The 16308-nt window shown below is 34.5% G+C and overlaps 1 protein-coding gene across 9 annotated transcripts in view; it reads right to left on the bottom strand.

Annotated features, from left to right (window-relative positions):
- Positions 1-12732, bottom strand: part of LOC108970140 (protein retinal degeneration B) — a 44780-nt gene extending 32048 nt beyond the window's left edge. For 6 of the 9 annotated variants that reach the window (XM_018935313.1, XM_018935315.1, XM_018935309.1 and 3 more), the window contains exon 1: positions 12515-12732. The gene's annotated coding sequence lies outside the window, so the exon portion shown is untranslated. Of the gene's footprint in view, positions 1-488; positions 563-600; positions 835-12514 lie in introns of those variants that run through there. The other 3 variants (XM_018935311.1, XM_018935310.1, XM_018935312.1) reach the window with 3 other exon arrangements.
- Between the last annotated feature and the right edge of the window lie 3576 nt (positions 12733-16308).

Here is a 16308-nt window from a genome sequence, read left to right as displayed (position 1 = left end):
ATATTTTGCTGCGCTGCAGGATATTTCTACACACGCAATAACTAAAAATAAAATTGTCACAACACAAACGCTAACGGGACTTAAGGGAATACACGCCTATTGCTGTATGCGTGTAACTGTGTATGGGCGTGTGTGTGTGACAGGTATGAATTGCTGCTCAACATAACTTTGTATCGGTATTCCCGATAGGCGCGTAGTAAATCAGAAAATTTCGGCTGTTAAGAGCATTTATGTGTGCATATGTGTATGTAGCTACATATGCACCAGTGTTTTTGCTCATTCTCATTTTGCAAACATATGTCAACACTCAGCTTTGTTGCTGATTTTTGTGTTTTAAATGAAAAGTAAATTATTGGCATTTTTCTTAAGTTTTTTTTTTTTTGCTCTTGGAAATAATTTGAGAATATTTAAATAAGAAATAAATTATTTTTGAGAAATGTCTAAAATAGTTAAATAAGAAAAAAAATAATTTATGAGCACCAGCGTACATTTCACATAATGTTGCTAGTAAAATAATCGGTGCAATTTACAGCAAAAAATACAAATTGCTCAAATTCCAACCAGCAAACATTCTTAACAGTAAAATTGCTCTCGAATTACGTCTTTGAATTCCTTGACTTTCTCGACAGCCACTGCTGCTGTTGCTGCCTTTTTGCTGTTGTGCGTGGGCGCAGCCACCTTTCTTCAGCTCCTGCTCGGCTGCAGAAATGTGAAGGACATTTTGCGTATACACCTTCAGTTTGTTTATTGACAATTTGTACTTGAATAATGTGGCAGCACTCACTTTATATTTATCTATTTCATATATTTTTATTACATTTTATTTATATTATTTTTATTGTATTTATTTTTCAATTATTTTTTATTCACACTTTTTATGAAAACACGTACTTTTTTCCACCAATTTCACTTGCGTCCGCATACAAATGTGTATAATTGTAATATCTTTAACTTTTCATATACTACATGTATAAACTCTTTATAGTCACTGGCGGCAGTTTTTCCACTTTTCTTTACCACATATTATTTTGCATAATTTTTTTTTTTTTAATTCTTTTTAATATAACTTGCTATTTTTTCATTTTCACTGCCACTTCTACTGCAATTTTCGTCTCTATTTCGTTTCACAAAAGTGACACAAATGACCCAAAGCGTTGTCTAACAGCTTAGATTCATATATGCAGCACGCACGCACACCTACACACATAGTGAAGGTACCAACACACACACTCCTTCAAACGCACGTACGCAACATTTGTATGCATGCGTGTGCGTACTTTGCAAATGCGCCTCGACAGCAACCGTTCTATTAGCCACAATAGCTGTTCTTCTATGACTGCTGCTGCTGGCTCTGCCTGTTACTGTTACTTTCAACGACTGGACACGGACCGTTTCTGCTAGCGACTGTTTGCTTCTGGCCGAGTGTTGTTTGCTTTTAATCTTCGCGACATTGGCGGTAAAAGCTTTTCGCAGGCAATGTGGCATGGGTTGCCAAGCATTTGTGGCGCAGTTGTGGGCGAAGGATATTTTTTTTTTTATTTATAGAAAACGTTAACTTCGAATGCACAGAAGCTATAATACATAATACGTCTTATTTTGTATAGCAGCTATATGATATAGTGCCCGATGTTAACAATTTCTCCGAAGATTATAGTGTTGCTTTGTATAATAAACCATGTTTAATTTCGTAAGATATATGGTTAAATAAAAAAGTTTTCCATACAAAGACTTGAGTTTTATTGGTCAGTTTGTATGGCAGATATATGACTTAATGGTTCAATACTGGCAGTTCCGACAAATAACTTTCGACTTTTGAGAAAAATAGGATTTGTGTAAAATTTTAGATTGATAACCCAAAAACTAGGGGTATAGTTCGCACATATACAAAGAGACTAATCCTGACTAAATCAACTCAACGAGACGTAGAATAAAATTCATTGCAATTCAAAAACTGAAAATTTTTACCTCTACCAAAAAATTATATGAATATGTATCTATCTGGCAATCCTAAAAAATATATAGTATGCTGAGCCATTAAACGAAAATCTAATAATTCGAAAGTCTTTGGGAAAATTTTCCACTAAAAAAATAAACAAAGCTAATTTTAATAAAAGTACGATTCTTAAACAAATTGTGAATTTTTTTTTATTAAGGCGGCATAGGCACGAAAACTCTTACAAGTAAAACCGTGCCGTAAAATGGCAACTCTATTCACAACCACGTCAACTGCGCAGGAGCAAACAATTGACAGAGAGCGTCCATGCATATACGCGTATTCAGGAAAGCTTTTCATATTTTTCCTGCCACAGCTGTGACAGCTCTCTCACACACCTCCTCTACAAAACTTTACGGTTTTTCTCATTTCCACTCTCATTGTTGGCGTTCTTTGTAGTTTCCACGCTTTCCGTTTCACTGATAGTAAACATAATTGGCGGCTACGTCACTGATTGTCGTTTGCAGTGCGTGCACTCGTTTACTAAATAACAAAGGCGAGAATTGAGCACAGCTATGACGTCACGAACACGAATGAACTAACGAACGTCCTTAGACTAAATCAATGACGTCACGGCATTCGAGTACCTACGTGCGCTCTTGCTGTAATTATGTTAGCTGGTGTGTTTTTTGTTGGAGATGATGCTGTTTAACAATTCTAGTATATGTATGTATATATGTATATGTAGAAATATGGTAGAAGGAGGAGCAGCTGTGCAGCACTTCACCCGTTTGCACTCGTTTGGCCGTGAAATGAAAAAGTCAACAAAATGTGCGCCAATTTGCGCTTTCAAGAATCGCAAGCAAGTGTTGAAAGAAAAAGTCAGCAGAAAATGATGACAGGCAGCACGAAAACGTCAACTGTGAACCAAATTTGTGGGCATTCTACGTATGTACATATGTATATGTATTTTTAAATTTTCATTTAATTTTAAGCCCCTTGGCGGCGTGTAGAAAAGTATTTTCGAAATTGTAATTCCGCTAATTGCATTGCAGCTTGGGAGAAAGTGAGTAAGGGAGAAAAATTTGCGTTTAATTATAAAAACTGAAATGGAGAAATGAGTTTTGTGGTTTTAAAGCACTCCTTGGTTAGTATAAATAAACTCAGTTGTGAAATTTGAGTTGCCATTCACATATTTAAAAATTGTTTGCGAGAACTTGATTTTATCGGTCAATTATGAAAGCTATATCCTAAAGTGGTCCGATGTAAAACATTTCTTCTAAAATTAAAAAGCCATGCCAATTTCGTGAAGATATCTCTTTCACCAAAAAATGTTCCATACAAGGACACGATTTTGATTAATCTGCTTTGTATATCAGCTTAGGATATAGCTATAGTGGTTCAATATAATATGCAGCTTTTGAGGTAGAAAAAGGCATGTGCAAAATTTCTGAACGACACTTTAAAAACAAAAGAACTAGTTCACTAGGACAATTGAAAAGCTCCGGCCTACCATAGTAAGACAGATTTTTTTGAGAAAATTCAACATAATTCTCTTCAAGGGTAATATACTGATAATATCGGTCCTCTAACTTTTCAATACCATTTTATAGTATGATTTGTTCTTTGCTTCAATTTCCATCCTCCTCATTTGAAGAAAATTTCTTCCCAGCAATCATTCTTTGGTGATTTGAAAACAGGAAATAGTCGCTGTGTGCTAGATCTGAAGAATATGGTGGGTGCGGAAGCATTTTCAAGAATAATTCAAAGATGTTTGCCTTCATTTTCACTGACTTATAACACGTTTCGGAAAATAATTTGAAAAAACATCACAATCAAATCTTTGAGAAATGATTATTTATAAAAAATGTATTTATTTCTTTTAAACTCGGCCATAGCGACACCATTTCCGGTGACCCTTCAGAAAAAAGATGCGCCCGCGTTCGCAGAAAAGCTCGTTGGAAGTGAAAAAATGCGTGTCTTATTTAAAACCTTACCATTAGCGAAAGCAAAAACCTACAAATTGGATTTTTGCAGACATTTTTACAAAATTTCAGTGAAAATTTAGCTTTTTTCTTTTAAAATAGTTGTAATCGAAAGAAAAACTCCTTTTTCCAAGTTTTTGAGAATTGTTTCTCAAAGACCTCAGTAAAATTTCTTGAAGTATAGATTGAGTAGTTCTTGAGAAATCTTGCCAACCAACTTCAAAACCACAGTGTTTAAAGATTTCGCACTTAGCCTAACTAGCCTAGAGCACAGAAGTTCTCAATATTGTCTCTAAGAAACTATTACTCGGATGAACTTGAAAATTTAGGACAATATTCTATACGTGTTTGAAACCCGTCAACCGATATAACCTCTTAACCTTACATCAATCAAAATTTCTCGGTACAGTTCGATCAAAATAATTATATTCTAAACACACTAAAAATTCCTGACTGTTCTACCCCTATAGAGGTCAGAATGAAATAAATTTTTGGGTGCATTGTTGCTTGAGTTTTACAGAAATGGGAAAAATTACAACATTGTGTGGATCGGTTAAACATATTTCCTTAAATAGAATTCATTTAATTTTTGTGTAAATTAAAAATTATTTATTTTTAATTCGCTATAAAACGGGGTCTTGACGCTGTACAATTCTAATATAAATGTCATACAAAATTCAGCTGAGCGATTAAAAATAGCGCTTCCGATTTATTCCAGTTGTAAAACAAAGCACGAAGTCCATTCAATACCATTATGAACGAGCAATTAAATAGTAATCATTATTTATCGGTAAACAATTTCAAATTGTTGGCTACCGTTCGAACTGTAAATAGCGTTAAGTGACACTCGCTCTCATATACGCTCTTGACATCGGTAGTATTTTGTGTTCACTATCACAAATTTTGATCGCAAAGCGAACACTCCACTTTATTATTATTATTTTATTTTATTTGTTGTAGTTTTAGTTTTTGTTTTTGGTTCATAGTGTACGTAGTGTGTTATCTGCTAGCAAAAAAAAAAAAACATTTAATGCTGAACTAAGCTGAGAGCTTGGTCAATGCAATCGATTTAATGCAACAGGAAATGTGCACACATACAAAAATAAAGACAAAAAAGTCATTTTCATTTTCCGTGCCAGTATGAAAGGCGCCAATGGGAAAATCCAACGAAAAAAACGCAGACAGAAAAGAGCTTAGTTGGCAGAGACAATCATTTTACAGTTCTATTCAATGGATATAAAGTGCATGCGAACTTTGTTCAGCAAGGAAATGGATTTGAACTTTAACACTTACAGTGCGCAAGTTTTACTTTATCTATCTTTACGATACAAAAACAATATTGCTGCATTCAAAGCGTTTGTCGTGCGATTAACGTTAGGGCAAAGTGTTAAAGTCAAATGAAATTGCAAGATTCGCAACAGTTTATAAATAAATTAAAGATTTCTTGTTAATTAGAAAAATGCACTATGCACTTAGCATCCCTGAACACATATAAAAAAATATTTGTGCCTTGGGTTTTAATTTAATTTGTTGAAGGATAGTTTTTAAAGTTTATCGGTATGACAGGATAGGATGTATAATGTTATCCACTAAAATAACTTTTGAAGCAAAGATATCAAGTATGCTACCACACAAAACTAATAAAATACATTTTGTCGACAGGCTTACACTTAATTTTTTTTTTTTTTAATTTAATTTTATAATTCACTATAGTGGCATGGAATATTGGAATATCTTTGACAACAATCATTCAATTCAGTTGGTTAGCTGTCTTCTGGAGACATCAAGTTAGTACGACTCTAACCAGAAGCAGCTGCAAAGCGAAATAATACGCCGAAAAACTAAAATTTTACATTGAAAATAGTGTTGCATGTAAGAGAGAATTTTGAATAAAGGTAGGAGTAGAGATGGGTTTAGACCTGCGTATTTAACCAACGCTGGGTATTTACCCACTTATACCCATTTTCATACCCGGGTATTTATCTAATTTCGTGTAAATACTCATTTGAATAACAAATACTGGTTTTTACGTAAAGTAAGAGACATGAGTATGTTTTCAAATTTACTTTGAACATAAGTAACAACAATTCTTAATAAGAACCGTTAATAGCGTGCTTATGTGAATTCAATGTAATGAGTGGGAGCGGCGGCAACAACAACCTGAGTCAAGTGCATAAAAAGAATTTGGTTCATCTTAAATATAATATTTGTCCCCAGCGATTAGAAAGTGAAATAAAGTGCGTGTGTTAATAATTATATTTTAAATGATGGGAAGACCGAAAAATTAAACTATTTGGAATCTCTTTCATAGAAGCGATAGTAGCAATGAAGCTTCATGCTCACATTGCGAACAGCGGTACAAATTTGTAAATGTAAATAAAATGGCAAAACATTTAATAACGTGCATCAAGTGTACATTATTAATAAAACAACGAGTTTAAGACATGCTTGCATTCAATGTGGCAAAAACTAAGATACAGACAGAAAGTGATTCTCCGCCTTCATCTGATTTACAAAAGCATCTTCTTTCAAATTTAGCACAATACAACTTAGCTAAGGCTATATTTGTAACCGGCGCTCTTTTGGCAATGGTGGAGCACCCATTGTGGAAGGACTTTTTTAAGGACCTTAATCCACATTTCAAGACTCTAACTGGAAAGGCGATTTCCAGCATATATCTGCATAAAATTTATAACGAGATGAGTATGGGCATCACTCTGCATTTCTGAAAAGTCTGTCAATACAGGCCAATCGGCATACATCTCAGTACTTATCAAAGGAAATTATTAAAATCATGAAGGAATATGGTGAACAAAATTTTTTTGTGTTAATTGGTGACATGCGGCAAATATGCAAAAGGCGTTCAAAATAGTAAAAGAAGCCTACCCAAATGTTGCACTCAAAAAATCTCAAACATATTTGGTTGCATTATAAAATGGATTTGTAAGCTAGAATCAAATGAATTTAATATACACATGATATATTTCGCGTTTAATGAAATTAAAAGCAAGCTTTAATTAGAGTTTGTTTCAACTATGATGCTGAATGATGCCGAAAAAACTGAGCTATCAATCATATTCAACACACGATTTAAAAAAACCGTAAAACCGATACATTTAGCTGCGACTAGATCATAAGGCACAAGGAAGTGATCTTGATCCGTCCGAGGAGGTAGATGCATTGGAGTTCATTCACACAATATCACAGACGCTAAACATAAATATAATAGCAGATTTTGCCAACTACTCGCACAAGGCCAGGAATGATTTCCGGACAAAAACTTTTGTCTGGAGCTGTTTGCATGAAATTTCTCCAGTAACTTGATGGAAAGGAACTTGTGGAAGTACGCAATCAAGTAAATTAGCTGTTCGAATTTTAACAGCTCCCTGTACTTCAGCTGCTACTGAACGTTCCTTTAGCACCCACAGCTTCATTCATTCCAAAAAAAGGAAACGTTTAACAACACAAAGAGCAGACAAAATAACATATTTATCGTGCAACTGGAACTTGCTTTTTAAAAACAGTTCTTCAGCATCTTCAGCAGAAAGCACGCACTCCACTCAATTTGAAAATTCCAAGAGTTCTTCACTAGAATGTGCTCAAGACGACATACCTTCAACTTCAGACGGGATCACGCACTCTACTCGATATGAATTTTTATCGGATACGGACAGCGACAGCGATTACGATTAAATTTAAAAATATTTAATTTGCTATTACAAAATATAATAATAATTCATATTATAAAATTGAATTCCTTTAATTTTTTAAAAATTTTCTTTGTTCTGATTTAGACCCACATTTTGGGTAAATACCCAACCGCTTGGGTAAATTGGTATTTACATTTGTTGATTCATTTTTTGCTTTTGCGTTTTTGTTGTATATGCGTATACGTTTTTTATGTTTGCTTATTCAAAGCATACATTTTTATACCCAATTTACCCTTTGGTATTTATCCTTGTCCCATCACTAGGTAGGAGCCATTTTACACTAATCGCCAGACTTTGATTATCAAATTTGTAGGATTTGTTGAAGAGAAGTTATTTGTCAGATCGAAAGAATAAGATTTTCGATAATAGTTTCTATTTTAAGCTGTTCGAAATGTAGTTGTAAATTTTTTCACAATAACGACTTTTTAGGGGAAGCCATCATGTTGTCAAAAATCAAAAATTTTACTAGTCCTACGGTAATTAACTGTATTCATTTATTGCAATGAAGAATTTATAAATGCTTTTTCAAAAAATCAAAACGCGTATTTCATTTTATCTGGCATGCAAGTGGATATATGAACGTACAACCGCCTAATAGTTAAACTTGGTATTTTCTGAAGCCATTAGCGTTCATAGCCAAAGTGTGAATTATTTTATAGGTGTTTTAAATATGTGGACAAATAAAATTCCAAGAAATGATGGCCTTATCAGTGAAACGCTTGACCAGTGAAGTCGCGATATTTTGTTGATATAAAAATGTCCACGACACTTTGGTAATTTGAGTGAAACTGAGTGAGGAGTGTCAACTCAGCTGACGTTTGAGATTTGTAAACAAGTGGATTATCTAAGCGGAATTATATGGAACTGCAGATAACAAAGCAACATCAAGTGCAGCTGCTTTGCTGCCTTAATACCCTTCACAGATGCTTTTCTTATATGTTAGTTTGAAAGGCTTTCAAAAGATCTTTTTCGATATTTTGATTGGCTAGTTTATATCGCAGGTATATTATATAGTATTCCAATATACAAAGTATAGTGTTACTGGGGAGAGAAAAGCTTAAATAACTCGCGGACTACTTTGTGCATATATAGACAGATAAATAAGACAGACTTTGATAAATAGATTCCTCTCGTCACATTGATCATTTATATATAATACATACATATATTGGGTAGTCGAAAAAGACTTTTCGTATTTCCAATCAAACACTCTTTTCCAAATTCAATTCCGTTGACTTTTTCAACGATATTTCGACCAGAGCGAGGTGCACCGAGGAATTACAAACCAAGTGGTAAACTTAATGTTTACTGTTGAGGGTATAAATATGTAAGCAGATACGATTATGTACATACATTATGTATATGTGAGAATTAAATTTTTATTTGCTGTGTTCTCACAAAGCAAACAGTTACTTAATCGAATGTTTTTTATTTGTAAAGTAAACATTTGAATTTTTACAAGTTGAGTGCGGTCTTGTTAACGAGTTGCTTTTCTGGTAGTTGTTGCGTTGGTCAAAGATCACGGTTGCAACATCCAAATGACCTTGCGCTCCACGCGCAATTCAACAGTGCGATTAGCGGATTGTGTGTGTTTATTTTGTGCGTTTCTCCCTTTATACATATGTATGTATATACATACATATGAACTTATATATGCATTTATTTACCAGCTCCACTACTGCTCCACTTTATTTGATGTAAGCCGTAAATGCAAAAAATTTGGAACATAAGAGAGCGTCGCTTTGATAATGCGCCACGCGCCAGCTGTTGAGCGCTGCCGAGACTCTCCCTCTCTTTCTCTCTTACATTGAAGAATTTGATTTAATTGTGCGCCACAGGTAACCAGACGTCAGCAAACAAAATAAATTTCAATTATAAGCAAACAAAACGAAAGTCGTAAATTGCTAACACAAATATAAATAATAATACCTCTGTGGTTGTATTTACATACATATTTATCCATATGAACCTAAATATATGCTAATAAGTTATTTGTTCCTCTCTTATGTCATTGAATTTTCGCAATCTTTTGTTTACCTCACACAATTTGTTTAAAGCTATTCATGTTTTTAATTATTTATAACTTTTGTATTTTCTTTGCTTATACGCATTTATCCAGACATATATAGCATAAATAGCACATTCACTTAATAATATCTCAGGCGTGTGACTAATAAAAAAAATCAGCGAGGAAGCATAGCGAAGCGTTTGCCTAGCTCGCATTTATCCCCTCTTTCCCTCCTTTTTTCACAAATATTTGCATTTTTGCTTTTTTTCTTATTTATAAAATTGATTTGATTATCGCAAATTTTGGTTCACTTAAAAAAGTTCATTGAGCTTTTAACGTTTCCAAAAAAAAAAAAAAAAATTTGGAGTGTCTACAAAAGAAATTACTCAAATTGTTTTGCATCGTAAATTATTGAGGTTTATCAAAGATTATGATTTGTGATAAGAAGCGGCAAACAACCGATAAGTTTTGATAAACTATTGAAAAGCTTGTGAGTATATGCTGAACATTGTAATATACTGATATGTATTTGACAATACAACAACTAATTGATTTTGTGTTCTAATACCTGATGATAATTTGCTAGATAGTAGATCTGTATGAAACTAATAGCATACATTTGTATGTGAGAATGCAAAAAATAATAGTAACAATGTAGGAAATGGAATTAAACATTTTAGAATTCATTGAATTTTTAACCATAGAAAAAATATTTTTTGAATTCCTTAGAGTCTTGCTAAGCATACTCTTCCATAGATAGATAGAGAGTAAAATTAAAGCTCTGTACTGCGACCTTTGGTCTATTGTGCCCTCTCCTATATCACATATGGTGACAAAGGTCCTGAATAATTCCAGGAGCCTGCTGGGCGATGCAGCCAGCCTTCCTACACACTCCACAACTTAGCCAGCGATTAAACCTCACACGCTGAGATCACCCGCCTTTAGTGCCGTTGACTAGAGCTAAGTATAGTGATACGGTGGTTGCGATAGTTGCTATGGAGACTGATTTCTGCACGCTAACTTGAAAGATGCTCGGAAAATGTTCCAAAAGTATGGATAGTTTGATATGCAGTCCCGCAATGCCTGCTCCAAAGGCTTCCGGTTGCCCAAGCAACCGCTCCACAAGTGACAATAGGATCTGTCGTCTGCTTATCTTGAGTGCCTTGGTGGGTTTGGACTGTGCTAAATTTACATGAGTTAGTTTTAAATGATAATTTTTTTTTTGTTTTCTGAAACGAATTTTTCTAAAAAGTAGTTATTTTCATAACTGTTTATACCCTGGACAGGGTATATTAAGTTTACCTCGAAGTTTGTAACTTTTAGACGTCAAAAATCCCATAAAAATATTTAAAGCTATGCCCGTCTGTATATATGGTATAATGTTAATCAATCTTTGAGATGTCGATCTAAAATTCTGCACACAACATTTTCTTTTCAAGCGCCTGCTCATTTTTTGGAACCGCTAATATCGAACCACCATAGGATATAGCTGGCATACCAACTGATTATTCAAAATCAAGTCTTCGCATGAAATTTTTTTTTTTATTTCACATATTTTCTTCTTGATATTTGCTACAGATTATTTTCTAAGGAAGAGCAGCTACAGTTATCTCTGAACAAAATTTTTCGTTAGAATTACTATAGCATAAAACTGACAATTGCAACTGGATTTTTGGCACAGATTTTAGATGGCCATCATCTCGCAAATCTGTTCAGATCAGATCTCTCCTATACCTTAGCATACATACATATATGTAGCTGGCAAACAAAATGACCGACCAGAACTATGATAAAGATCTTTTTGTCTTGCTAAGTAACAAAAATTAGACTTAACGATTGGTTATAGCAAATAACAAGACTTGAAAGAACCATTGAATGCAAATCGTTGGTAGGTTACGTTGTCAGATTTAGTCATAGTACATATAGATGCTATAGGAATTAAACCTCTTACAGCTTCATTACAGCAGAAGTTCTCGTTTTACCTGTTTCATATATGTAGTTTGATGCCTTAAAAATTATTGAACGTTTTTAATTTCCAAAAAACTTTACTAGAATCCTTCTTTCTTAAGCACCAGCTAAACATTTAAATTAAATTTCGGGTTGTTTTAATTTTTTTTCTTGCTTGAGAATACAAAGGCTTACGTGACCAAACCATATTAAGAAAACATTGGCTGAATATTTTTTTAATGTTTTTAATTCACAAAAACTTTACTTTTAGAACTGTACCACTGCCACCGCACTCATCTGGTCACCTTAATTTAGCGCTTACGCACAGCTGAGACACAAAAAAAAACTACGGAACATAAAAGCACATCCGCGAGTTGGCGGAGCGTAAATTTTTTATTATTTTCTTTTTTCGTATTATTCACTTTTTTCACAAACTTTTACACGCAACTCTGATTTCAGACCTTCTTTTTAGTGAAATCATGAAACTTTCATTAATAAATCATCTTAGTTGTTTCACACTTGAGCGTAAAATAATGCAGCGCGCCGTTTACATCGTGCGAATAATCGATTCACAGCAGCTTCATACAAATGCACACACCCGCACACACAAATAGCAGCAACAGATACACAGTCTCCGACACAATGGCAATAACAGCAGCTGCTACAAACTCGGTAAGCCCAGGCAAAATTTGCAGGGACAAGTAGGCGCATACGTCGGAAAATTTTCTTCACTAATAAAACGTCCACTTAAAAAATAAATATTTGCTCTACATAATCACATAGCGGTAGTCAAACACTTTGACTTTGTAGAGCAAAGAGTGAGATACTAATAAATAATATTATAAAAGCGAAAATTTGCATTGAATAACACAGTGTACACGCAGACCTTCGCACAAACTAAATTAGATTTAAGCGTCTTGACTGTATTTACTTTTACCGTTGTTGCTGCAACTGCAAAACTATATGCAGCACAGTTGCGATTACACCAACCACCAGCAATAAACAAGTTAATTCTATTTATTTGACATACACTTGTGTGTTTGTATGTATATTATAGTATATTTACAACGCTCCCGCTTTTGCAATAATTTAGCGTCGCGCACTTGGGAAGCGTTTCTGCACAAAATTTCTGTTTCAACCGCCCTTGGCGAGCTCCGCACGCAAACTGTATTTGTTTGGCGCTGCAACAAAAAGCATACGCTTGGCTGGCGCTCCAGTGGCACACGTTTAGCTCATTTCGCATCTCTTGCAGGGAAAATTCGTATTCGTAGCTGATAAAGCCATACGAATTCGAGTGTGGAACCCATTTGAACCGCTTGGATCTCATCACGAATGTAAATAGGCAACCAATTTGGTCACTTCTCTAAACAAACGCCAATGGGGAGCGCGCATACTCAGCAGTAAGAGTGTGAGCGCTGGTAAGACCGGAGAGTGACAAGCTGTGTGGATTTGCACAATATGCCGGTTAGCGTTGGACTGTACATTCGTAGGTTGGAAGGGCTCTCGGTTGTCAAGGTGGTGTGAGGCATTTGTAAACAAATGATTGCAGGAAACATGTTCCTATTTACAACAAATAGAAATATGTACATACATACATATATACAACGTGTATTGTTGATTTTTAGGAAGCACAAATATATATAGTACATATGGTATGCATACATATGTACATATGTATACGCACAAATTCGTTATATATTGTTTTGTTTTTAATTTAGGTATTAACTTGATCTCAGTGGGGAGAATTCGATGTTTTATTAACCTGTTGAATGCATTTCTCTCGATATCCTTTGGAGAGTATTATCATTCTAGTTTTGAGAGGCCTACATACCCCGCAATATTTCGTACTACTCTTTAAAACCAAATTATCTGAAAAAATTGCGAAAATTTGACTTTTTAGTACGGAGTTTTCAACAGAGTCGTTTTGGGATGTCAATGAAATTTGTTATTCTTCTGAAAGTACTTTCGTCACAATTGCATCCCGAAAAAATTACGGCTTGGTGCGGTTTATGGGTCGGCGGGGTCCTTGGATCTTACTTCTTCCACGATGATCAATACCGGCACATTGCTGTGAATGGGAATCGCTACCGCTCAATGATAACCATGTACGTTTGGCCCGAATGGCATGATTTGGACCAAACATGCACCTTTTATTCGATATTTTGAAGTCAATTTCATAGTAGCATTCCATAAAAACTCTCATCCGTACTGGCAAAAACTGGAACAATCGATATTCATAAGTTTCTATTCTCGGCGTAGACAGGAAATGGTAACAACCATTAGGCGCAAGGTACTGACTAGAAGGTGAATGCATTAAAACTTTCTTAGCAAAGCTTCCGTAACTTCTGTAGAATTACTCCGGGGAATTCAAATATTTTCTTAAGGGGTTAAGTGTGTTTCAGAGGTATAGAAACAGGTATTTTTTTTTTTTTAACATAAAAAATCATATATTTTAAAAATATAATATGACATATCAATGGTATGTATTTTAACAATATCTCCTGAAACTTTTATATCAAAATGTTGAAAATTGAGCCGAAGAGACCTCATATCCCCGGGGGTCTCACAAAAAAATGCTTTCGCCGTGGCCAGCATAATTTATTATTAGTTCATCCAAAATTATAAAAACCAAAAATATTCCGTTAAAACCTATATGAATCTCGTGCTTGAACGAAGAACGGCTTAAAACAATAAGTTGTAATGAAAAAAGTCCTTCATTCAATAACTACATAATGTTATTTTAAATATGTGTATACGATTCGAACCAATCGGTCCATAGCTTTTCGAGAAATCGTGTCCACCGACTTCAAAAATGGAATTTTGAAAAAAAAACGCATTTAAAGTTTTACTCTACACTGACGTGACGTGATGGTCATAACTTCCGAAGGGTCTATCTCTTAGAATTTTATTCGATTAAAAGTATTGGGAGAGTATTTTCAATATACTGTATAATGTAATAAGACAAAAAAAAAAAGATTTTTTGAATTTTTCAAACCCACCTAACCCCTTAATGGCAAAAGATTGCAGTCTTCACAGCTTACACGGTCCACTACGTCAATTTCCGCTTGACATTATCGTATACGGCCCACTTTTCATCATCGGCATACATCCATTTCAGAAATTTATCGATTTAGAAATATTGCAATTCAGCAGCAGGTGGAATTTATTTATGTCAATTTCTCCTACATCCATGCATCAGGCTTCTTTTTATACCTATAGCGTTCACAAAACATTTCCAGGTGAGTTTTCCCGATCATTTGCACTTTTTTTACCTTTTATTTTTTACCATTTGGCGTATTTATGGACCTACAAATATCCCCTCTTCAATTTTTTCCAGCTGAGTTTGAGGAATTTCTCTTTTAGATATACAAAGCCACTGTCATCTTTAGGCATAGCTTTTAAACAATTTTTTAGCAGGCCGCATTAATGTGCAATGGTGGTAAAAGAATGTCATCAGGGCTCACTAAAAAATACATTTTTTTTTTAATTTGTGTAGCCTGTAGTAGAGTATATATATATTCGCAAATAAAACAGCAAAATTTTGTATAACCAAGCTATGGTCCAAGTAAAAGTGTCAGGATTTTGAATTCGCCACAAATTTTCTAAAATATCATACAAAAGAAGATTGTCTCAAATTTTCTGCGGAATCGTTGCGAATGTTGGAATATGCTCATGGTGATTTAAAATCAGAAGCCAACGAGTTGTACAAAGCCTTCAAAGATGGTCGAGAGATCGTTGAGGACATATCTCGTTCTGACGACCTTCGACCTCTTATTGACAATTTCCACCTACCTTTTCGTCGCAATGTATATGAATGAGGTCAGAAATAAATACGTAGCTGTCCAAAAACACTGACAAAGCAAAACAAAATGAAACAAAATTAATTTTTATGGGGATGCATCAACTCAAACAAAAATTATTACAAATTTCCAGTGAGAGCAAGAGTGTTTTCTAGTGTTATGTCCCACTTCAGCTATAWTCCAATAAATAAATACTTCCACGCATTAACCATAGGATTAACGCTTTCAGTAAGCATAAAAATATCAGTTGTTTCAATGATGTTATTACAAGTGACAAGCGCGCTCCTAGTCGGCTGTGATGCAACACCTACAGTACCCCACCACCCCGTTAGAAATAGGGACAATTATTCATATAGTTTTGCCTTCAGAGTCTAATAAACCAAAAATTATTACGATATGCGAATGCAATTTTTTGGATAATATTTATTTGAAATATTATCTTTTCATAAAATTGAGAAAAACTTAAATTTTTGTAGTATTTGGTTGGCAAACCTTTGTTTTTATTAACAACCTTCACTATTTAAGGTATACTATTCAAACAAATATTATCATTATTTTTAAATTTGGATCATTTAGGAACACATCTTTTATGTTATCTTTGAGTGGGGCTATTGTGGGATTTTTGCGGGAGTATACCTTCGATTTAAGGAACGTTCGTAGGTCGGTTGAATTGCCCGCCTAACGTAACATATTGATATTCAAGTTGTGAAGGACATCAGTCGTTCGTCGGGAGGTGTGGCAAGGGACCTCAGCGTGCGTATAAGTGTACTGGGCTGCTGAAGGGTTCAGTGTTGCCAAATATGGTACAAAACCCTCTTGAAGTACATTGGTGTACTGCTCACTAGACATCGTTCTCTCAACAAAATAAATTGATCCAGGACCTTCCACCAATATGCAGCTCTAAATCATTACATTGGAGGATATT

Source organism: Bactrocera latifrons, unplaced genomic scaffold, assembly GCF_001853355.1.
Source record: "Bactrocera latifrons isolate USDA-ARS-PBARC rearing strain unplaced genomic scaffold, ASM185335v1 scaffold_285, whole genome shotgun sequence".
In the NCBI taxonomy this organism is placed as follows: domain Eukaryota; kingdom Metazoa; phylum Arthropoda; class Insecta; order Diptera; family Tephritidae; genus Bactrocera; species Bactrocera latifrons.
Note: the sequence above shows the minus strand (reverse complement) of the source record. Positions and strands in the feature narration are given on the sequence as shown.